The sequence below is a fragment of the Marmota flaviventris genome, chromosome 8 (assembly GCF_047511675.1).
Source record: "Marmota flaviventris isolate mMarFla1 chromosome 8, mMarFla1.hap1, whole genome shotgun sequence".
NCBI lineage: Eukaryota > Metazoa > Chordata > Mammalia > Rodentia > Sciuridae > Marmota > Marmota flaviventris.
Genome location: NC_092505.1, coordinates 75,113,863 through 75,138,453, shown reverse-complemented (window position 1 = coordinate 75,138,453; position 24,591 = coordinate 75,113,863). Strand labels below are relative to the sequence as shown.

The 24,591-nt window shown below is 34.4% G+C and overlaps 1 non-coding gene across 1 annotated transcript; it reads left to right on the top strand.

Annotated features, from left to right (window-relative positions):
* Window positions 1–704: 704 nt before the first annotated feature.
* LOC114099066 (U6 spliceosomal RNA) lies at window positions 705–811 on the top strand. Its single transcript, XR_003583835.1, has one exon. It is a non-coding gene; the product is annotated as a U6 spliceosomal RNA (small nuclear RNA).
* The last annotated feature ends 23,780 nt before the right edge of the window (window positions 812–24,591 follow it).

The following is a 24,591-nucleotide window of genomic DNA, read 5'->3' as shown; positions in this document are numbered from 1 at the left end:
CAAACTTTCCCAGAAAGTATCTGCATGGCTAGAAAAGATTTTACATTCTCCTGCATATTTTTGTCTAAATATGATAGAGATGAATTATCCCTGACTAGATAGGGATAATTCTGACTATACACTTGATTCACTGGCAGTAAATGATATACTTTATGTGAATATTTATTTAAATGCTACAGAGAAAATCTTAGGACAGAAGAAGGTTTCTCTTCCAATTAGTAAACCATGAATTGTTTACTAATTCTGAGGTTTCTAATCTTTTAATTTGGTTTTAAGTTGGTACTGAGGAATTAGGCCAAGTAACTGAGTCAAGCTCCAGTAATCCATGTTCATTGTCTTCATTTAAAACCTGGGAGTTTATCATAGTAACCACCATCCTGTGACAACATGAAACTTCTAACTATAAACAAAGGGTCTCATCAGAAGTGTGAATAGAAAACAAAAAAAGTTAATCTAGCACTTGTACTGATGAGGTTCTGAGTTATTAACTTGGTTGTGTATTTTTTATTAAAAAGATATATACTGGGGCTGGGGATGTGGCTCAAGCGGTAGCGCGCTCTCCTGGCATGCACAGGGTGCTGGGTTCGATCCTCAGCACCACATTAAAAAAAAATAATAAAAAAAATAAAGTTGTGTTCACCGTAAACTAAAAAATAAATATTAAAAAATTCTCTCTCTCTCTCTTTTTTAAAAAGATATATGCTCTGCTCACTTCAACAGCACATATACTAAAATTGAAACAATACAGAGAAGATTAGCATGGCACCTATGCAAGGATAACATGCAAATTGGTGAAGTGTTCCATATTTTTTTAGAAAAGATATATACTACTATATAATGTATTATTCACACCAAAATACCTAAGGTAAATATTATTTACTGCATATGCCCTGAAAACAGGTATGCTAGTTTTTATTATAGAAATTGAAGCTCTAAAATTACACAAACTATTGTTTATATCCTTATGAGGTATTTGTCTTCAGCTAACACCAGTTTATAAGCCCCTCCTTCCTTATAGTCATTCAGTAGTAAGTGTAAACTCAAAGCCCTAAATTAGGCTGGCCAGAATGAGAAGCATACAGCATGGTTCCCATCACTCCTCTATCCACCTCAAGATTGATGGATAGAGAATTAGATTATGTCTAAGAGATAGAACAAGCTCAGATCAACTGGGGAGTTCTGGCTGGATTTCTAGATTCAATCTTCAGACTTCCTGTCTAGTTACTTATTCAAGAGCTTCATGCTGGCCAGATCAAATCAAGAGACAATGGTTTTTAAATTTGAGGAAAAAAAATGGAGGTAGGTTTCAAATTATAGAATCTCATTTTTCCATGTAAAATTTATATCATGTACTTTATCACAGAAATCTTTATCACTTTCTAAGTTCTTTTGTTTTTTCCTAAATCTAACACACACTTTTCACATTAAAAAAGTATATCTAAGGAGACAAGACACTCTAATAATAAATAGGGTGATTTGAAACAATCTACTGTGTTTGCATAAGCCAAAAAATGGCTCAGAAAACAACCATAACTAGATAATTATAAATGTACAACAGTGAAGAGAGTTTATCAGTTACACTTGATAAGTTTTAAATATTGTTTTCCTGTACTGTTTATACATGAAAAGCTGTAATGTGCTCCCACAGAGCTTGCTTGATTTATTGGGGAAAATAGTATGTATTTTGAAAAATGAGCTCTCTGAGCATTGACAAAAAAGGCCCAGAGAACACAGAAGGAGTGGTTACACTCTACTGCGTAAATAATGCATTAGAAATATGTTCTCATTCAAAAACACAAGTAAAATTTTTCTAATGACACCCAAAATATTAATTCTTCAACTGTTTCTCAATTAGGAATGTCACCATCATTTTCTCCTTTGAAGATAATTAAATTAGTTGTTTTAAATTTAGAGGAAACCCAATTTTTTATTAATAATATTAAAAAAATAAATCTTGGTATGAGAAAATTACATCCCCATAAAAGTACATTTCTGCTAAAGATAATAATTTCAATTTATATATTATGCTATGCAGTTCAGAATTTTGTTTTGGGTTTAAATATAAGCTATTTAGGAAACTGCATTCAGATGATCTCCAATAAATGAACATATGAATCTAATTAAATTTGTGTTAACAAGGAAGTTAATATGAATTAAGAAAATAATTTCATAATAGAAAAATAGTGAAATAGGAAACATAATACATTTCATTTTCATGGTAATTTAGCCAAAGATAAATTTTAACTTTACATTTTTGGAAAACTGATTTGTAGAAAATAATAATTTGTAAGTGAGATAAAAATAATTTTAGAAAGTCATTTTAAAGATTCTAGTATAGTTTTATCTCCTAAAACATAATAACTTCCCTCATTGTTTCCTTATTATTTTCATTTGTTTACCCTTTCCTTCATATTTCAAGGGCCATATCTCAGTCTAGTCATTTCACAGCATACAATAATACTGTACTAAAATAAGTCTATAATGCTTCCAGTTTTTAAAGTACTAAAATCACCACTTTTGATCCATTATTATTTTATTCTACAATAAAATTTTTATATTAAAAAGTATAATTATATTAAAAAAGTATCTTTCCTCCATTTCCTTATTCCATTTCTTCTCTTGCCTCAAATGGAAGTAATTTTGACTTTTGAAGTTTTTGAAAATCTGTCAAAATTTGGCTTCTTGTCTACCCCCCCCCCACCATAATAAAAAGTTCCAATTTAATTTTTTTATTATTATTATATGGTGCTGAGGATCTAACCCAGTGCCTCAGGCATGCTAGGTGAGCGCTCTACCACTGAGCCATGGCCCCAGCCCCCAATTTAAATTTTTAAAAATCATTCTTATTTTATTCCTTCTAATTTATTGATAATGTTTTTCTGAATTTCTACCTTAGGATCTAGTATTGGTTTAGTATGCTAAATACAAGACTAAATACCCTCATTAAGAATGGTTTCCATGCCAAAGAATAAATTTCTGCCCTGACAAAAAAGGGGTTGTTGTTCAATTGCAATGCAGTGAATGGAGAAATGAAGCTACAAGAGTATGCAGTACATATGTGCAAATGCAAACATCAGAAAATCCAGGCTGTCTTTCTGTGCCCCATTAGCTATGTATCCAGTGCATTAATATAGAAGTGAAATATCCACATGCATTTTTATATTTGTGTGTCTAAATAGGTGTCTGATTCTCCAATAGGTAACTTCTAATACTTATTTTATTCTATTGTCCTCAAGAATTCTTTGATACAGGGACTGCATTAACAACATTTCCCAGATGAAGAAACTTAAGGGAGAACAGTAGAGGAAGGGGAGCCATGGATAGAGAAGAAGGAAGGAAAAGGGGTAGCACTGGAAAATTAAATAGATCAATAAATTAAATTAATTCATACGTGCTCTATGCATATATGAATGTATCACAATGAATCCCATTTTTATGTATAATTAAAATGCATTAATTTTAAAAATTAATGGAAGGGAGATCAGTAGAATACAGTGGATGAGGCATTGCCAGAGAAAGGAGGAGAGAGAAAGAGGAATATTGGGGATTATCACTGAGCAAATTATATTGTGTGCATATATGAATATGTCACAATGAATCCTAGTATTATGTATAAATATAATGTACCAATAAGAATTATTTTTTAAATTGATGTATATGAGTACAATTTAAACTCAGATCTGTTTGATAATCTAGTCTGCATTCTATTTATTTATTTATTGTTTATAGTCCTTAAGGATTGAGCACAGGGCATAATAGTAGGCAAGTGCTCTACCAGTTAGCTACATCCCCAGTCTAGCCTATGCTGTGGAACAACCTACCACTGTGCTAAGATGATAAAAGTAGTTCTTCAGGTGAACCGTGCCCTCCACTCTTCTCTGAGGTGTTTCAGGAATGCATCCAATGCTGTTCAATACAATTTGCAACAGAGAGAATGCAAATAAATATGAGTCAGTAGAACGCCATAACTCTAAGAACACACAGAGAGAGTTTAGCTGAAAGTCTGATGAGAGGAGGCACTCAAACAACTCAATCCATCTTAATCTGACTACTTCATACTATGTGACCTCATCCATCAACACTCTGTCTGCATCTGCGGTCATCTTTTTAGTAAAAACCAGGGAACAAAAAGCACTTTATGTCCCCCATCTTTTCCCCATTAATAATTTTGGTGAAATGTAAGCAGCAATCCATTGATGGAACATTCATGTAGAAGCAAGCCCAGACAACTTTGTGGATTTGGGCTAAGAAGGTTGGAGCTGGTAAGTCATAGCATTTTATATTTCTTCAGTACTGTGGAGGCTGTTTCCTCATCCATATAACCCTGAATTTCTGCATGAAAGCCCCAGTTTAGAGGGAAATAATGTTTCTGAGGAAGACTGCCCAGGTCCACTGATTCCAGAAAAGAAAGTGTTCATATAATCCACAAGGTCAGATAAAGCTGGCCACTTTTATATTTTATCTCAGAAACTGAACTCATTTAGAAAATGCTCTTCTAGAACAATTACATTTTCCCAGTTTCCCTGACACTGTCATTATTTTCAATTTTAACCTGAACAGGAGAGTGTACTCTGCTCTTGTTGCCTTAAGAAAAATGTTGTCTTTACAATTATATATTCCCAGTATTTATCAATAATGGTGGACAATACTACACATTTCTTCCATTTCTATAGAATAGAAAGCATGTAGTTCTATCTTTGTAGTTCCAGAGTACCATACAATGACTAATGCAAAGATGACTATTGGAATTATTTGACAAATGAATAAATAAATGGGCAAAGTGAATAAATATATATACAAACATGTACATATACACACACATACGTATTTACATCCATTTGAAAACTTGCATTTTATAACCTAAATTCTCATACAAATATAATTTTTAAATAGCATAAAGAATAGTCTGTGATTTTCCTTTTCTATCAGAAAGATAATATAGAATATTGGGTAAAAAACACACTCCTAGAACAAAACTGCTACGGTTTGAATCTTGGATTTGTTTATTTGTGCTCATTTTGCCTCAGTTTTCTCATTTGGAAAATGGAAAAAAATAATTACCAATATTATGAATTTGTTATGAGGGTAAAATAGTATCATAAAGTGCTTACCACTTAACTGTGATGTTAATGGGATTTTTGATTATGTATACCTATCTGACAGGGTTAACTTGGTTCCATGTTTTATTTCAAGCAAACTCCCTGTATCGATAGAAATATTTTCTATTTATTTTCTTTACACTCATACTCCTCTATCAGAAAGTGATGAATTCAGCTCCTCTTTCTCTTTCATCAAACATGGATTTGATATTTTCTTGGTTTAAGGTTCAATTTAAATGTGGTTAGAGTATCTTTGGAATTTAAGAAGGTGGATGAGAAGCAAAAATTAGTATTCAAGGTTTAAAGTCAGTAAAAGTCTCTCTAGAATACTTCTCAAGTAAGCATTATGAAACACCACAGAGAACTGAATGAGAACCTATACCTGTATCACATAGTCAGTAAATCCTAATTTGCATGCCACTGAACTAGTTACCTGTCTCAAGTGAAATAGGATAGACCTCATCCTAGCTTTCAAGATGCTCATAATCACATAGAGAGAATCGTGGTCATCATGAACTGGGAATAAGAGCCTGAAGCATCAGCTGTTTCAACAACACCTGAAATAACTATAAAGCTTATCTGTAAATTTCTAATTTGGGTAGCTCATAGATATATTAATAATAAATATCTGAGTGTTACTTTGCATCTGATAATATTAAAGATATGAGCATTACATTGCATGGGTGGGGGCATTCAAAGAGTGACCTGCTAAGTAGCAATTGTTGCTGCCTTCTCCTCTCATTATTCTTATCAAACATCATGGAAGGGAGAATGAGATGGCCAGTTAGATTGACATAGCCAAGTATTTCAAGTCTGAGCCTAGAATTCTAGGAAAACAGACTTATTTATAAGTTAAGAAGATAAAGAGAGAGTTGTGCTTGAACAAGGAGAGGAGAGGAGACAGATGACTTGGGCTTGCTGATGAAGGGTTTTCTATCAGTAGGAAATTCACTGAGCCTTTAAAATCAGTGATTAATCAATCACTTGGAATTTAAAACTGCTAGATTTAGTCCTTGAGTCTTGGGGAAAAGTTATTTTGTTTCAGTGTTATTTGGAAGAACAGAAGATTAGTCTAAAGATTTACTTAAGTAAAGGGATTTATGGAATTTGACAAAGGCATTATAGAAACAGATTTTCTGAATATACTTTTTCAACAAGTATATCTTCTTTGATCTCTGTGATGCAAATTTGACCACTTCTTGCCTCTAATATCTCTTTTTTGTATATTTTAAATTAAATGTATCTAATAATGAATAAAATTAAAGGTCTTGATGATGAGAATTTCAGGGTTTGCAATATGGAGTTATTCTACTGATCTCTGAATTTCTACTTTTATTTTTTAACATTTTAACTGCAATTTAGCAGAGGCTTTAAAGTTATCTATTACACAAAATTTAGGTAATATTAAATAACTAATAATATTTTATCTCTGTATCTGTGTACATATTTATACTATTAATAAAAATAATAACATGTAAAATAACAATTCTAATATGTTTAGTGCTTATTTGTTTCAAGCAACAGATTTATGAGTCAAACTGTGCATCAGAGAAACTTAAATGTGACCAAAATAGAAAAGAAATTTTCATTATTTCCCATGCTTGTTTGTCTCTAGAGTGCAAATACAGGGCAGACTGCTTATTTCATTTACACTACCCAGGACAGCTTAGTGGAAATAACACTCAAGATGCTTTATACTTTTAATGGGCACTGAAATAACTAAAATCAATAGCAAAATATAAAGGCATTTGTCAATCTTAAAATTCTTTCTGATAAAAGCTGTATTTTTTAAGAAATAGCGGAAGAATAACATCTATAAGACTTCCTTTTGCTAAGTACATGCCTCTTTGGAATTTAAAAATTCTCTACTTTTCACTTTTGAACAAATATGATTTTTTAAAAATTTTTTACACTTATGTTTCTCTCTCCTTATTTAATAATAAAGATAATCTCTGTGGCATTTGGCTCCTTTGGTATTGAATATTTTTTCCTGGGTTAGAAATGGCAAATAATTAAAATTTATTTTTAAGAAAAGTTTTTTTAAAATCTTAATTTTTTTTTCAAGTGTTAACATATTTTTATAATTTAGGAATGTTCATAATTAATGTGCTGTGATTTTCTTGCCACTATTTGGCAGTTATTAAAAACAATAACATTTTACTTAAGAACATTATTTACTGGTTGCATAACACATAATAGTCTAAAAATATTTTCCATGCATTATTTTACATATGTAAATATTATTACAAATTGTTGTTCCTGACTAAATTTCAAGAGAAAATTAAACTAAGGTTCTCTAGATTCACAACTGTATAAACACTTTTCTAAAACAATGACATAGTTCAAGTCACCTTTGGCCAATTGTTGTCCAATAAGTTTTTACTTTATGTACACCTTGTAGTCTTCTCTTCATTCCTGAACACTTGTAGGAATACATGTTATTTAGAGTTTATTTCCTCAAAATTATTTGATTTTCTGTGTGTGTGTGTGTGTGTGTGTGTTCGTGTGTGGTGATTGTAGAAGAAAAGATATTGGCTTCCATTTACACATGCTCAAAAATTTGTTTTCTTTCTTTCTTTTTTTAGTAACCTACATTAAAGTTGACTACTGAATTTTATATTTTGAACCAAGTTCTGAAAAACTTCTCAAGGCAGAATATTATTTCATAATTATACTTTCTAGATGAATCTGACTTCATTTCACATTGGATACTGATAACAACACTGAGTTTCATTTGTTTGTTTTATGAGATAAGTCTTATAAATGATTTAAATATTGATTTTAAAGTTTGGGTGTTACCATTACACAAGTAGCACAGGTGGAAAGCCAGAATTATTATTTTACAGAGATGTCTCATCTGCAGGTTGCTATCTGACCATAATTGCCTTTGTTTGCTTTAGCAAAATTTTCCCATCTATTTCTAATTAATTTATATCTTTTTTCCCCAGCTACCAGTATATAAGTATTTTGGTCCAGGACAAAATGTGCTAAAGGAATTTTGAGAAAAAAAATAGGAAGAATATTAAGTCATAGATCTTTTACTACTAAATATACAAAATGTAATACCACAGCATATTTAATAATTGATTATTATAATGTGTTTGAGTGGCATTTTCATTAAATTATGTATTAACATAATGAATCACAATAAAGTTAAAATATTGTATATTTTCTTCAGTAAATGAGGTAGGTATATATATTTATTTTATTGGAATAATTTTGTAATCTTTAATTATCCAGTTTATACTATCTTTATAAAATAAATTGAGATTGTTATTTCTCCAGATATATTCTTCAGGCAAAGATAAATTTATGATATAGGGAATTCTTATTCCTCGAAAATTTGAAATAATTTACCAGTGAAAATTTCTGAAACACATATATTCATAATAAAATACACAGAGCTATGTTATTTATATATATATTTCCCTGCTTAGAATTCTTAGTCCATTCAGATTTTCTAACTTTTCTTTTGCTTTGATGAACAAACTATTTGTTCAAATAACTGGATTTTCTAAAACAAATTGTGAGACTATGAGTTTGCTAATTCTTTTCTTTCTGGCAGAAAAAATTCCAGAACAAAGAGGCTAAGCCACATTTACGTAAGTTTCTTAGTTGTCAGTCCCAATGATTCAGATAAAGGCAACTTTGTAAGAGCAGGTGTATAAAAATTCAGAGCAGAAGGTAGACCAAGAAAAGGGGGGTTTACATCTGTAATCAGATGTAATAAAACAACAAAAATAATATGCTATGTAAGCCCAAGAAAATTTACTTACTGTCCAAATTTGCACTTAGTTTATCAGTTTGGCCCATTTCCTTTGTATGGTATTCACTTCTTTGTCTATCATTCATTTGTCTGTTTTCTGGTTATCAAAAATACAAGAAAAAAAAAATTCATGCAGAACCGTAAAATTACTTTCTTATTGCTTATTATTATCATTATTTTTGGAACTTCAATATTGTTTGATTTAGAGTCAACATTGTGTATATTATTTTTGCATTATTTCCTTTTTAACTATCAGTTTCAAATAATTTAAAAATAAAATTTTATTTTATTTAAAATTTTAATCTCTTTAATATTCTCTGTGTGAGGTCACTTTGGTTGTTAACTATTATCCATAAAGTGTTTTGAATTTTCATTTATCTTCCAAATTTATTTTAGTTTCTTACCATTGCATAGACCATTTGTTTACCTTTCCATACAATTACTCTATTCTTCATGAAAACAACAGTAGTTATTATGTATTCATTAAAAAAGTATGTACTGAATGATTTTCAAATTCTAAACTGGTGGTTTTCAATCTGGGATCTTGTTTTCAGGTTCTAGATTAGTGGTTTTCAGTCTGGGATTTGTTAGAAACAATGGCGAGATTGTCAAAAATGCCTAAATGAGTCCCACAATATTCTGCCTTAATTGATTAATTTGACTTGATGTTATTAACTTTATACATTTTATAGGCAATTATATCAAATATTAAGAAGTACTTACGTAGGAGTTATAGACAAAAACAACATATGGTTTCTTTACAGGAGAAGGCATTTGATTCCTTATTTCTCCCATTGCTCTTAAGAAATGCTGAATAAACTGCCTCCTTGAAATTTGTTTAATAGATCCCTGGTGGAGTATAATCCCAAAGTTCATTTTGCATTTTATTTTAATTCACGTAAATACACACTGATATTTCAGGCAAATACCTATTATGATGAATAACATTGCAAAAGAAAGTTCTTACTAGTATAATTTTCTCCCTGTATTGGCAGATGTGCCATACTCTATTGATTTGTTGATTTTATTACAGTATATTTCTCCTATAAATAAGGAGGCACAGGATAATAAACAAGGTGGTGGTGTCATAGACTTTACTCATTATTTTCCTTTCCATAGTTTAGGAATAAATAGTGTATGACATGCATATAACAATGCATTGTGAAAATAAAAATTTAAAACATTTCTTTTGCTTTATTGAGAACATTTTAATTAATACAAGCCTATATGTTTCAATTAGTTGTTAACAGAAAAGGAATAAAATGTTCAACATTCATTTACTTTCACTCAGCTTCAACAACAATTAACACTATGCCATGCTTATTATATGTATCCTTCTAACAAACTTTTGTTGTTGTTTGAATATTTTAAAGTGAACCCAAAACATCCTAACATTACATCCATGGACATGGCATTATGCATCTCAAAAACCCATTTCCTTATGTAACTAAGAGGCCATTAATGCATCAAAGAAAACTAAATAATTGTAATATTGTCAATTATCCAGTGAGTATGCAAATTCTCTTAATAGATAATACATAATTTTTATGTCCAGGTTTTTGAAAAAGGGTACAAATAAGGAAATATAATTTAGTTGATAGAAATGATTATATTTTTAAATCATAACTCTGGTATTGTTTAATCTAGAACTTTTTTTCCACCTTTTAGATCTATTTTATTTACTTGAAGTAGGCCTGCTTACATACAGGTGGGTAGATGTTTATATGTGTATGCATGTGTGTGTTTTAATTTCTTGCTTCAATGAAATGAATTATTTATTTACCAAATCCTTGTTCATTTTTTCCAAGAAATTAATTGAATTGCATGATGGCCTAACTGCTAAGGTTGCCAACATTTTTATATGAGTAGAAAGAGAAAATATATATTTTTTTATACAGAGAAAAATCATGACCTTATTCAGTAGTTCCAATTGAAGGGTAATATTAAAGAGATTTTACATATCAATTGATTTTTTTCTTATATTTGTTTTCTTTATATGGAAAAGACTGAAGAATAGCATTATAATCATTATTTGATGAATTCTACAATACCATCTGGCCTTAAAATATTAATGTCATGAAATAAAAAATTCCCAAATAAAGTATAAATTCTTTTTATTTTTTTGTTATTTTTTTAAAATTTTTATTGTTGGTTGTTCAAAACATTACATAGTTCTTGACATATCATATTTCACACTTTGATTCAAGTGGGTTATGAACTCCCATTTTTACCCCATATACAGATTGCAGAATCACATCAGTTACACATCCACTGATTTACATATTGCCATACTAGTGTCTGTTGTATTCTGCTGCCTTTCCTATTCTCTGCTATCCTCCCTCCCCTCCCCTCCCTTCCCCTCTTCTCTCTCTACCCCATCTACTGTAATTCATTTCTCCCCCTTGTTTTTTTCCCTTACCCCTCACTTCCTCTTGTATGTAATTTTGTATAACCATGAGGGTCTCCTTCCATTTCCATGCAATTTCCCATCTCTCTCCATTTCCCTCGCACCTCTCATCCCTGTTTAATGTTAATCTTCTTCTCATGCTCTTCCTCCCTACTCTGTTCTTAGTTACTCTCCTTATATCAAAGAAGTCATTTGGCATTTGTTTTTTAGGGATTGGCTAGCTTCACTTAGCATAATCTGCTCTAATGCCATCCATTTCCCTGCAAATTCTATGATTTTGTCATTTTTTAATGCAGAGTAATACTCCATTGTGTATAAATGCCACATTTTTTTTTATCCATTCGTCTATTGAAGGGCATCTAGGTTGGTTCCACATTCTTGCTATTGTGAATTGTGCTGCTATGAACATCGATGTAGCAGTGTCCCTGCAGTATGTTCTTTTTAGGTCTTTAGAGAATAGACCGAGAAGGGGAATAGCTGGGTCAAATGGTGGTTCCATTCCCAGCTTTCCAAGAAATCTCCATACTGCTTTCCAAATTGGCTGCACCAATTTGCAGTCCCACCAGCAATGTACAAGTGTACCCTTTCCCCCACATCCTTGCCAGCACTTGTTGTTGTTTGACTTCATAATGGCTGCCAATCTTACTGGAGTGAGATGGTATCTTAGGGTGGTTTGGATTTGCATTTCTCTGACTGCTAGAGATGGTGAGCATTTTTTCATGTACTTGTTGATTGATTGTATGTCCTCCTCTGTGAAGTGTCTGTTCAGGTCTTGGCCCATTTGTTGATTGGGTTATTCGTTTTCTTATTGTTTAATTTTTTGAGTTCTTTGTATACTCTGGATATTAGGGCTCTATCTGAAGTGTGAGGAGTAAAAATTTGTTCCCAGGATGTAGGCTCCCTATTTACCTCTCTTATTGTTTCTTTTGCTGAGAAAAAACTTTTTAGTTTGAGTAAGTCCCATTTGTTGATTCTAGTTATTAACTCTTATGCTATGGGTGTCTTATTGAGGAATTTGGAGCCCGACCCCACAGCCAACTTTTTCTTCTATCAGACGCCATGTCTCTGATTTGATATCAAGCTTCTTGATCCATTTTGAGTTAACTTTTGTGCATGTCGAGAGAAAGGGATTCAGTTTCATTTTGTTGCATACGGATTTCCAGTTTTCACAGCACCATTTGTTGAAGATGCTATCCTTCCTCCATTGCATGTTTTTAGCCCCTTTATCAAATATAAGATAGTTGTAATATTGTGGATTGGTTTATGTGTCCTCTATTCTGTACTATTGGTCCACCCACCTGTTTTGGTACCAGTACCATGCTGTGTTTGTTACTATTGCTTTGTAGTATAGTTTGAAGTCTGGTATCGCTATACCGCCTGATTCACACTTCCTGCTTAGAGTTGTTTTTGCTATTCTTGGTCTTTTATTTTTCCATATGAATTTCATGATTGCTTTATCTATTGCTACAAGAAATGCCATTGGGATTTTGATTGGCATTGCATTAAACCTATAGAGAACTTTTTGTAATATCGCCATTTTGATGGTGTCTGTTCTGCCTATCCATGAACAGGGTATATTTTTCCATCTTCTAAGATCTTCTTCTATTTCTCTCTTTAGGGTTCTGTAGTTTTCATTGTATAAGTCTTTCACCTCTTTGCAGGTTGATTCCCAAGTATTATATTTTTTTTTTTGAGGATATTGTGAATGGAGTGGTTTTCCTCATTTCCATTTCAGAAGATTTGTCGCTGATATACAGGAATGCCTTTGATTTATGCGTGTTGATATTATATCCTGCCACTTTCCTGAATTCATTTATTAGCTCTAATAGTTTCTTTGTAGACCCTTTTGGGTCTGCTAGGTATAGAATCATGTCACCTGAAAATAGTGATAATTTAAGTTTTTCTTTTCCTATTTTTATGCCTTTAATTTCTTTCGTCTGTCTAATTGCTCTGGCCAGTGTTTCGAGAACTATGTTGAACAGAAGTGGTGAGAGAGGGCATCCCTGTATTGTTCCAGATTTTAGAGGGAATGCCTTCAAATTTTCTCTGTTCAGAATGATGCTAGCCTGAGGCTTAGCATAGATAGCTTTTACAATATTGAGGTATGTTCCTGTTATCCCTAGTTTTTCTAGAGTTTTCAACATGAAGGGATGCTGTACTTTGTCGAATTCTTTCTCTGCATCTATCAAGATGATCATATGGTTCTTATCTTTAAGTCTATTGATGTGGTGAATAACGTTTATTGATTTCCGTATATTGAACCAGCCTTGCATCCCAGGGATGAACCCTACTTGATCATGGTGCACAATTTTTTTGATATGATTTTGTATCCGATTCGCCAGAATTTTATTGAGGATTTTTGCATCTAGATTCATTAGAGATATTGGTCTGTAGTTTTCTTTCTTTGAAGTGTCTTTTTCTGGTTTAGGAATCAGGGTGATGTTGGCCTCGTGGAATGAATTTGGAAGTTCTTCCTCTTTCTCTATTTCCTGGAATAGCGAAAAGTATTGGTATTAGTTTTTCTTTAAAGGTTTTGTAAAACTCTGCTGTATACCCATCCGGTCCTGGGCTTTTCTTAGTTGGTAGTCTTTTGACGGCTTCTTCTATTTCCTCGATTGATATTGGTCTGTTTAGGTTGTCTATATCCTCCTGACTCAATCTGGGTAGATCATATGACTTAAGAAATTTATCGATGCCTTCACTATCTTCTAATTTATTGGAGTATAAGGATTCAAAGTAACTTCTAATTATCTTCTGTATTTCTGAAGTGTCTGTTGTGATATTGCCTTTTTCATCCCATATGCTAGTAATTTGAGTTCTCTCTCTTCTTCTCTTCGTTAGCATGGCTAAGGGTCTGTCGATCTTATTTATTTTTTCAAAAAAACAACTTTTAGTTTTGTCAATTTTTTCAATTGTTTCTTTTGTTTCGATTTCATTAATTTCAGCTCTGATTTTAATTATTTCTTGCCTTCTACTTCTTTTGCTGTTGTTTTGCTCTTCTTTTTCTAGGATTTTGAGATGAAGTGTGGGATCATTTATTTGTTGGTTTTTCCTTTTTTTTAAGGAATGATCTCCAGGCAATGAATTTTCCTCTTAGAACTGCTTTCATTGTGTCCCATAGACTCCGATATGTTGTGTCTGTGTTTTCATTTGTCTCTAAGAATTTTTTAATTTCCTCCTTGATGTCTTCTATAACCCACTGATCATTCAGTAACCTATTGTTCATTCTCCAAGTGATGCATGATTTTTCCTTCCTTCTTTTATTGTTGATTTCCAGTTTCATTCCATTATGATCAGATAAGATGCATAGTATTATCTCTACTCCTTTATAATGTCTAAGAGTTGCCCTGTGACATAATATATGATCTATTTTTGAGAAGAACCCATGTGCTGCTGAGAAAAAAGTGTAACTGCTTGATGTTGGGTGGTATATTCTATATATGTCAATTAAGTCTAGGTTATTAATTGTATTATTGAGTTCTATAGTTTCTTTATTCAACTTTTGTTTGGAAGATCTGTCCAGTGGTGAGAGAGGTGTGTTGAAGTCTCCCATAATTATTGTATGGTGGTCTGTTAGACTCTTGAACTTCAGAAGAGTTTGTTTGATGAACATAGCTGCACCATTGTTTGGAGCATATATATTTATGATTGTTATGTCTTGTTGGTGTATGGTTCCCTTGAGCAGTATGTAGTGTCCCTCTTTATCCCTTTTGATTAACTTTGGCTTGAAATCAATTTTATTTGATATGAGTATGGACACTCCTGCTTGTTTCTGAAGTCCATATGAGCGATATGATTTTTCCCAACCTTTCACCTTCAGTCTATGTGTCTTTTTCTATCAAATGTTGCCGCAGTCCGGCTGGCTGCAGCAAAGTAAACGGGGGGTGACGAACAACTTCTGTACATTGATACAGCAGGAGTGGAAGCCATTTATTGTAAGACAGGAGGGGTATTTATACATTCCACAGAGCTTATCTTAATTAGCATAAACTAGATACATCAGTCAACCATTAAAGAATCTCCACACTTAATGTTTCGCTGGCGTTACTTCACAAACTACTCCCTCTAGCAATATGCCTAGGCGCCATCAAGACTTGTTTACAGACTCTAACATTTCTCTGTCAAAATGCCAGGTGCCATCCTGACTTGTTTACAGACTCTAACAAAATGTGTCTCCTGTAGGCAACATATTGTTGGATCTTTTTTTGGGATCCATTCTACTAGCCTGTGTCTCTTAATTGGTGAGTTTAAGCCATTAATATTTAGGGTTATTATTGAGATATGGATTGTTCTTCCAGCCATATTTGTTTATTTATGTTACTTAACATGGTTTGTTTTTCCTCTTTGATTATTTTTTCCCTTTACTGTACTACCTCCCACTGTTGGTTTTCATTGTTATTTTCCATTTCCTCTTCCTGTAATGTTTTGCCAAGGATGTTTTGAAGAGATGGTTTTCTAGCTGCAAATTCTTTTAACTTTTGTTTATCGTGGAAGGTTTTAATTTCATCTTCCATCCTGAAGCTTAATTTTGCTGGATACACAATTCTTGGTTGGAACCCATTTTCTTTCAACGTTTGAAATATGTTCTTCCAGGATCTTCTAGCTTTCAGAGTCTGTGTTGAAAAGATCAGCTGTTATCCTGATTGGTTTACCCCTAAATGTAATCTGCTTTCTTTCTCTTGTAGCTTTTAAAATTCTCTCCTTATTCTGTATGTTGGGCATCTTCATTATAATGTGTCTAGGTGTGGATCTCTTATGATTTTGCATATTCGGCGTCCTGTAGGCTTCTAGGATTTGGGATTCTGTCTCATTCTTCAAGTCTGGGAAGTTTTCTCGTATTATTTCGTTGAATTAATTGCTCATTCCTTTCGTTTGGACTTCTATACCTTCCTGTATCCCAATGATTCTTAAGTTTTGTCCCTTTATATTATCCCATATTTCTTGGATGTTCTGCTCATGGTTTCTTAAGAGTCTCGCTGAGCTGTCTATGTTCTTTTCAAGTTGAAATACTTTGTCTTCATTGTCTGATGTTCTGTCTTCTAAGTGTTCTACTCTGCTGGTAGTATTCTCATTTGAATTTTTAAGTTGGTTTATTGCTTCCTGCATTTCTAGGATTTCTGTTTGTTTGTTTTTTATAACCTCTATCTCCCTGTATAGTTGATCTTTTGCATCTTGGATTTGTTTATGTAATTCATTGTCGAAGTGATCTTTCATTGATTTTGCTGTCTAATGTCTTCCTTGAGACTCCAGATCATCTGAAGCATGTAAATTCTGAATTCTTTATCTGACATTTCATCTGCTGCAGCTATTACCTCTTGTAAAGTTGAGTTGACCTGCATTGCTTGTGGTCCTTTCTTTCCTTATCTTTTCATACTCCTCGCGTTTCTTTCTGCTTGGTGAAACTGTTGTGTTATTGAATTTTCCCCCTATATATTTATATTGCTCTTGTATAGTTGCAAAGTCTCCCTTGCAGGGGTGGGCGGTGGCTGTGTTCCTCCTCCAATTGGGGTGATCTATTACGCCGGTGGGGTGCTGGGCCCCTTTTCCAAGTCGCGTGGTCTTCCTACCTTGCAGACAACGGCTGGGCCCCTCCTCCCATAGGGGTGATCTGTCTACCACGCTGGCGGGCTGCTGGGCCCGTTCTCCATGTTGCAGGTCTGCCTACCTTGCAGGCGCGGGTGGCGGTTGTGCCCCTCCTCCAATTGAGGTGAACTTTCAACTTGGCCGGCGGGCCGCTGGGTCCCTTCTCCGGGACGCGCAGTCTGCATACCTTGCGGGTGGCAGCTGGGCCCTTCCTCCAATTGGGGTGACGTGTCTACCATGCCAGCGGGCCGCTGGGCCTGTTCTCTTTTGTTATTTTTTAATCCAATTGTGGAGAATAAATAAGAATTTGTAATTGGCAAAAGAGGTTACTCTGCTCCTTTAATGGAATGCTACAGCATCTAGGGATTGTTTAATCTTATTGAAATGTATACTTTTTCACAAGGCTGTTTTGCAAAACTGAAAGAAATTCAAGTTATTATACATGTAGATACCAATTACTTTGATTCAACAAAAAAAATGATTATTGTAGATTGAATAACTAAGTTTTTTCCAATTGATGCAATATCAATATAAATATGTGAATATCTGTCTTCTTCTTTAATTTTAACATCTTCTAGTTGTTTCATTTTTTTTTGCAAGTATTCTTTACATCTGAATGAGATCCAAGCATCTTTGAAAACTATGACTTTAAGACCACTGAGAATGCATACCCAATTGTGAAATTTTTCCATTGTAGTTATATCTCCAACTTGATAAAAAAATTCTTTCATTTGTTTTTGTGTATCTTTAATTTGACTAATTTCTTAATTTTATATCTAGATTATTTAAAATATTTATGTAATTTCAAAGTTAACATATTAAAAACAAGTACAGATTCTTTGAAGATAACCTATCTGAATTTTTATCACCCTTCTCATGTCATTACCCACCAATGCTGCATATTTCAATCACATGCTTTTTATAGTCAACAGTGAACTATCAGCAGCCCTACCTTGTGGGACCAAGATGAAGGAAAGAAGGGATGATAAGAGAAAAGTATCCACCTGTTTACATATTCTTTTTCCTCATAGGAGAATGTTGAGTTTGCAAATGCACTTGAGACTATGCTAAAAGGTATAAATAGGCTTAGAGAAGTTGGAATGCAAGAATTACTAAGAGAAGAGTAATTCCTCTTGAATAAATAAAATAGATAAAACCAGAAATATTGGTTTAGAACAACAAAGATGGCAATTAAAGATCAAATCTGGCAGGTCACTGGCAAGTCTTCAAAGGAACAGAAACTGAATCATCTGATCCTACTCAAATAATTGTTTAATATTATATGGGATTATTTATGCCCTTAATACACTGCTTGGCATAAGTAAGCAGTGTTCTGTGCAGCATAATAATTTCATTTAATCTCCAAATGCTACCATAATTTTTATCTACATTGCCCAATACTCAATAAAAAATTACAGTGAGAGATTATCAAGACAATGTCAATAAAACTCAGAAAAGAAATAAGAAGTCTTAACAATTTCTTGGAGGGGTGAGCTTTTTTTTTATTTATATATGATAGCAGAATGCATTACAATTCTTATTACACATAGAGAGGAGAATTTTTCATATCTCTAGTTGTATACATAGTATATTCACACCAATTTGTATCTTTATACCTGTACTTTGGATAATAATGATCATCACATTCCACCATCATTAATAACCCCATGCTCCCTCCCTTCCTCTCCCACCCCTCTGCCCTATCTAGAGTTTGTTTATTCCTACCATGCTCCCATTCCCTATCCCACTATGAATAAGCCTCCTTATATTAAAAAAAAAGAATGTGTTTTTTGGGGGTTTGGCTAACTTTACTTAGCATTACCTTCTCCAACTCCTTCCATTTACCTGTAAATGCCATGATTTTATTCTCTTTAATTGCTGAGTAATATTCCATTGTGTATATATGCCACTTTTTTTAATCCATTCATCCAATGAAGGACATCTAGGTTGGCTCCATAGTTTAGCTATTGTGAATCGTGCTGTTATAAACATTGATGTGGCTGTGTCCCTGTAGTATGCTGTTTTTAAGTCCTTTGGGTATAGACCAAAGAGACATATAGCTGGGTCAAATGGTGGTTCCATTCCCAATTTTCCAAGAAATCTCCATACTGCTTTTCATATTGGCTATACCAATTTGCAGTCCCACCAGCAGTGCATGAGTGTACCTTTTTCCCCACACCCTCACCAACACTTATTACTGTTTGTCTTCACAATAGCTGCCATTCTGACTGGAATTAGATGAAATCTTAGAGTGGTTTTGATTTGTATTTCTCTAATTGCTAGTGATTATGAACACTTTTTCCATGTATTTGTTGATTGATTGTACATCATCTTCTGAGAAGTGTCTGTTCAGGTCCTTGGTGCATTTTATTGATTGGATTATTTGGGGGTTTTTTGGTGTTTTGGTTTTTGAGTCCTTTTATACCCTAGAGATCACCAGGTATAAAAGGACTCAAAACACTACCAAAAGTCGCTGCACCAACAGATAGTTCACAATGCATGCAGGTGAGTTCACAATGCATACAAGTGATACATAGTCCAGGCAAGTTCTGCAAGCAGTTCAGTGATGGCTATTGCAGAAGCTGTAGATTGGTTTTATCTTTGTCTTCACCAGCACTGGGATGAAGATAGGAATTCTGGCAATAATGGCTAAAGAAAAAATTATGTAACATTCCAGAAGGCACTAAAAGAAAACAATTTATTTTCTTAACAATTTACATTGTCTTGAAGAGAATTATTAAATATAATGAAAAGGAAAGGTGAAAGTAAACAAACAGATCTGTTAACCTACTTTTTTGTTCACATTTTAAAACAATCCTCAACAGCTGTTTACCCAATTTAAATTAAACCATTTAAATCACGTGAATAAAAAAAAAAAAAAAATATTTGGATCCATTTTTTCATGAGTGCTCATCATATATGATATATGGACATATGTACATACAAACATACAACATAAAACACAAGTGTGTACATAACACATAACATAATAGTAAAGGCCTTATAACTTTTTACAGGTGAAATCTCCATTGCAATGTTTAAAAACTCTATAGTCAAAAAATAGAACTGATCATCAAAACATTAACCTAGGTCTGTATGAGCTCAAAAAACAAAGTAGAACTTCATGATGTGGGAAAGGGCAATAATAAAATAGATATTGAAAAAAGCATCCTGGTTCTGTCGCAGATGTAAGAATAGCCAAAGTGGAGTTAGTGTTAGGAGAATAAGATAAATGTATCCATAATAATGGACTTTCTTGCCAAAATACTCCTGTAGGAATATTTTTTGTTGGTGGTACAATAAATAATAAAGGCAAACTTATATCAATTCTATCCAAATGCATATTTTCCATATATGTTTCAATGATTTTTAATGCCTTTCTTGCTTCAGGCGTTAACATTCGGGGTGAATATGGATCTGATGGACCTTTTAGGATATCAAATAAAGGTCCCAACTCTCCTGTTGGTATACCTAGATAAGGCCTTATACAATTTATGTCTCCTAATAACTTTTGAAAGTCATTAAGTGATTTGAGTTGATCTACTCGTATTTGAATTTTTGGTGGACGGACCATGGTTGAGGATAATAGAACTCCTAAATAATTAATTGGAAAATTTAATTGTACTTTATCTATTGCTGTCTCTAGATTATAATTTTTAATAAGTTTGTAAGTATGGCATAACATTCTAGCAATGTGTTTTTAGCTTTGTGTGCTAATAATACATCATCCATATAGTGAAATATTTGTAGTTCAGGATTTTGATTTCTAAGTGGCTGGATTACTTTGTTAACATAAATTTGACACATAGTTGGGCTGTTAGCCATCCCTTGAGGGAGTACTTTCCATTCATATCTCTGATCAGGACCTTCATGATTCAGTGCAGGGATAGTAAATGCAAAACTTGGACTATCCTCAGGATGAATTGGAATTGAAAAAAAAAAAAACAATCTTTAATATCTATAACTAAAACATACCAGGTTTTTGGCAAAGCAGACAACTGAGGAATCCCTGATTGAGCAGGTCCCATAATAACCATCTCATTATTAATGGCTCTTAAATCTTGCAATAATCTCCATTTACCAGATTTCTTTTTGATGACAAAAATGGGAGTATTATGGGGAGACACAGAAGGTTGTATATGTCCTTCCGCTAATTGTTGTTTGACCAGGTCATGGGCTGCTTGTATCTTTTCTTTAGTCAGGGGCCACTGAGGAACCCATACTGGTCTTTCTGATTTCCAAGTAATTTTGATTGTTTCAGTGGCCCTTTCTGAAAATCCAACCCATGTCTGTCTGTTCCTTGATCTATTTGTATTGGTGCTGCTATACCTTGTTCTTGTTTTTCTAATCTTTTTCCTTTCCTAAAACCTTGTCTAGCCATAATAGTGGGTGCATTTTTATTGATGTTATTTGTTAATGTCAAACCTAATTGATCTAGGACATCTCGTACCCATAAATTTATGGGAAGATGATCCAATACATATGGCTGTATAGTTCCTTCACATCCTTCAGGATCCTTCCAATCTAATACCATTGCACTTCTATGGGGATTAGTCGCCACTCCTAGGCCTCGAAGCATTTGAGTGGCTTGTTGTAATGGCCAATGTTTTGGCCATTCTTGACGAGAGGTGATTCTAAGGTCTGCACCTATATCCAGTAGCCCATTAAATTCATGTCCTTGAATATTTAGTTTTAGCATGGGGTGAGAATCTAAATTTAAAGAAAGCATAGCCCAATCTACACCTGTGGAGCCTAATCCCTTGGAACCTCTTTCTACAGTACGACTGGAAAATGTATCATGTAGGCTGGGTATTATTAGTAACTGTGCTATTCTATCTCCTCGTGAAATTACCGATATACCCTTTGGAGAACTGGCTATAATTTTTATTTCACCTTCATAATCGGGATCAATTATCCCAGGACTTATCATAAGTCCTTTTAGAGTAGAAGAGCTGCGTCCCAATAATAAGCCTACTATTCCTTTGGGAAGAGGTTTTTACCCCTGTGGGAATGATTTGAACTCCCATCTCTGGAGTTAGTACTGCTCTGGTGGAGGCGCAAATGTCCAACCCTGCGCTCCCTCTGGTTTGTCTGATGAGGGATCTGATGGACAATGTGTCCTGGGCACTACCCTGATGGGGTTGCTGGGTTCCTCCAGTGCTCCGTATATTTGTGGTTTTGGGCCCCGGAGCACTGGACCCCCCTGTCCATTTTTTGGCAATGGAGCCTGATGCCTTTCTCCACGATATCGTGGATAAACACCTGGTCCTTGTTCGTTTTTTGATAATGGAGTATCCTCTATGGTGGTTTGAGAACGGCATTCATTAGCCTAATGTCTCCCTCTACGTCATCGTGGGCAAATACCCTGTATTCTACTCCTTTGATACCTAGTTTTGTTAAACCCTCCTCCTATGGGGCAATTCCTTTTAAAATGTCCTGTTTGTTCACAATTGTAGCATGTTCTTGGCCTGGCATCTAAAGCCTGTTTTACTGCAGCTGCCACAATTTGCCCTTGTTCATTAATGTCTCTGGCATCTAAAGCCTGTTTTACTGCAGCTGCCATGACTTACTCTTGTTCATTAATGTCTCTACATAATTTAATATATGTGTTTAAATCTTCATGTTTCCATGGTCTAATGATATCTCTGCACCAATGATTTGCTTGGTCATAAGCCAGTTGTTTTATTAATGGCATTGCTTATTCTGTATTCCCAAAAACTCTGGTAGCTGTTTGAATAAGCCTATCTACAAATTCAGCATAAGATTCATTAGCTCCTTGTATTACCTTAGATAATTGACCTTGTAAACCTCCATGTCCTTGTAAAGTCTTCCATGCCCTAACCGCCTCTGCAGCAATTTGTGCGTATACGCCAGGATCATATGCAATTTGTTGCTGCTGATCCTCATAAGGTCCCTTTCCTAACAACATATCTAGATTTCTCTGAGGATAACCAGCTGCTGTATTTCGCCTAGCCATCTCCTTGCAAAATTCCTCATTGGCAACCTTGCATAACAGGTATTGTCCTCCATTTAGCACAGCTTTACACATATTAGCCCAATCTGCTGGCATCATGTTCAAGTTGTTAATGGATTCGACCAAGCTTACAGTGAAGGGTGCTTGAGGACCATAGGTTATTACAGCCTCTTTTAGCTGCTTCACTGTTTTGAAATTTAAAGCATGGTGAATTCGCTGCCCTCCTACCTCAAATACAGGGCATGTTAATACTTGAGATCCTGTCTCTGGATCTCAACTATCAACTGCGGGGGTTGGGGGCCTCCCAGCATATGGAGGTGGCCTTGTTAGTTGGACATTTACATCCTCTGGTGATAGAAAGTTGTTAGTAGCAGTCTCCTTTTGTAACTTTCCCCCTAATGGCTTTTTCTGCTCTAAGCTTTCTTCCTCTATCTTTGAACTGATGGCTTTGGACTAAGCAAACCAGATACCAATGCCCACAATGTCAATGTGCCAACTGGCAGAGTTCCTGGACTTTTCTTTTATATTCTTTTTAAATCTTCACCATGATGGTTCCATTGTGATATATTTAACAACTCCTCATTAAAAAGCCATGGGCTACATTTTTGTATTGTATCAATGTATGCCCTGACTGTTCTTGATTTTACTGAGATGCCTCCTTCCTCTAACAATTTACTTAACACTCTTTCAGTTTGTTTTTTACTAATTTCTGATCCCGTATTTCTACTATAATACAACCCAACAAGATGACGCCAAACAAAACCGAGACAGAATGAAATAAAAAGGGAACAACAAAAAACCATTATAGCCTTTCTATCCTCCTGAAATGTGCATCCGTCCTTTCTCCCCATCTGTTCCTCAGACGTAAATATGTTTTCCTCAGATTGAGCAGTTTTTCTTCCGTCTCACTCATCTCCAGGGACAGGCAACTTAAAACAAAAGTGAAGCAAAACAAAAGAGGAATCTTAAAATGGCTACCCATCCTCTCGCCCTGCCCTCAGGGGCTAGCAGTTTACCTTATCACTTACCCTCAGTCGCTCCCCGTGCGAGCCACCAAATGCCGCAGTCTGGCTGGGCACAATTCAGGAGCCATTTGTCAAAAGAAACAAACTTTATTTTTAGAACCACACACGCCAAACAAAACAGCTCCTCAGGAAAAACCCTCAGAGCCCAACTGCCACCACCGGCTTCCCACAAGCCTCTCAACCTCCCCCACTCCTCCTGCTCCTGAGGCTGATTGGCTGGGTCGCGTGGGCGGAGCCAAAAAAAGTCCCCCAATGAGCAGCTCCATAGTCTGAAAGGGCGGGGAAACAGCCCAATGAGCATCACCGCAGAGGAGCCAATCAGCTAGATGTTGCTGGGGCCGCTGTGAGCCAATCATCAGCTGGCAGTCTGAAAGTTTGCTGGGGCCCCTTCGGCTGTGGCTCTCAACAAGAGATGAGTGCTCTATCTGATGTGTGAGGTATAAAGATTTACTTCCAAGATGTAGGCTGTCTATTCATCTCACAGATTATTTCTTTTGCTGAGAAGAAACTTCTTAGTTTGAGTCATCTCATTTATTGATTCTTAATTTTAATTCTTGCAAATTCCAATAAAAATCCCAATGGCATTCCTCATAGAAATAGAAAGAGCAATCATGAAATTCATCTAGAAAAATAAGAAACCCAGAATAGCTAAAGCAATCCTTAGCAGGAAGAGTGAAGCAGGTGGCATCACTCTACTGGACCTTAAACTATAATACACAGCAATAGTAACAAAAACA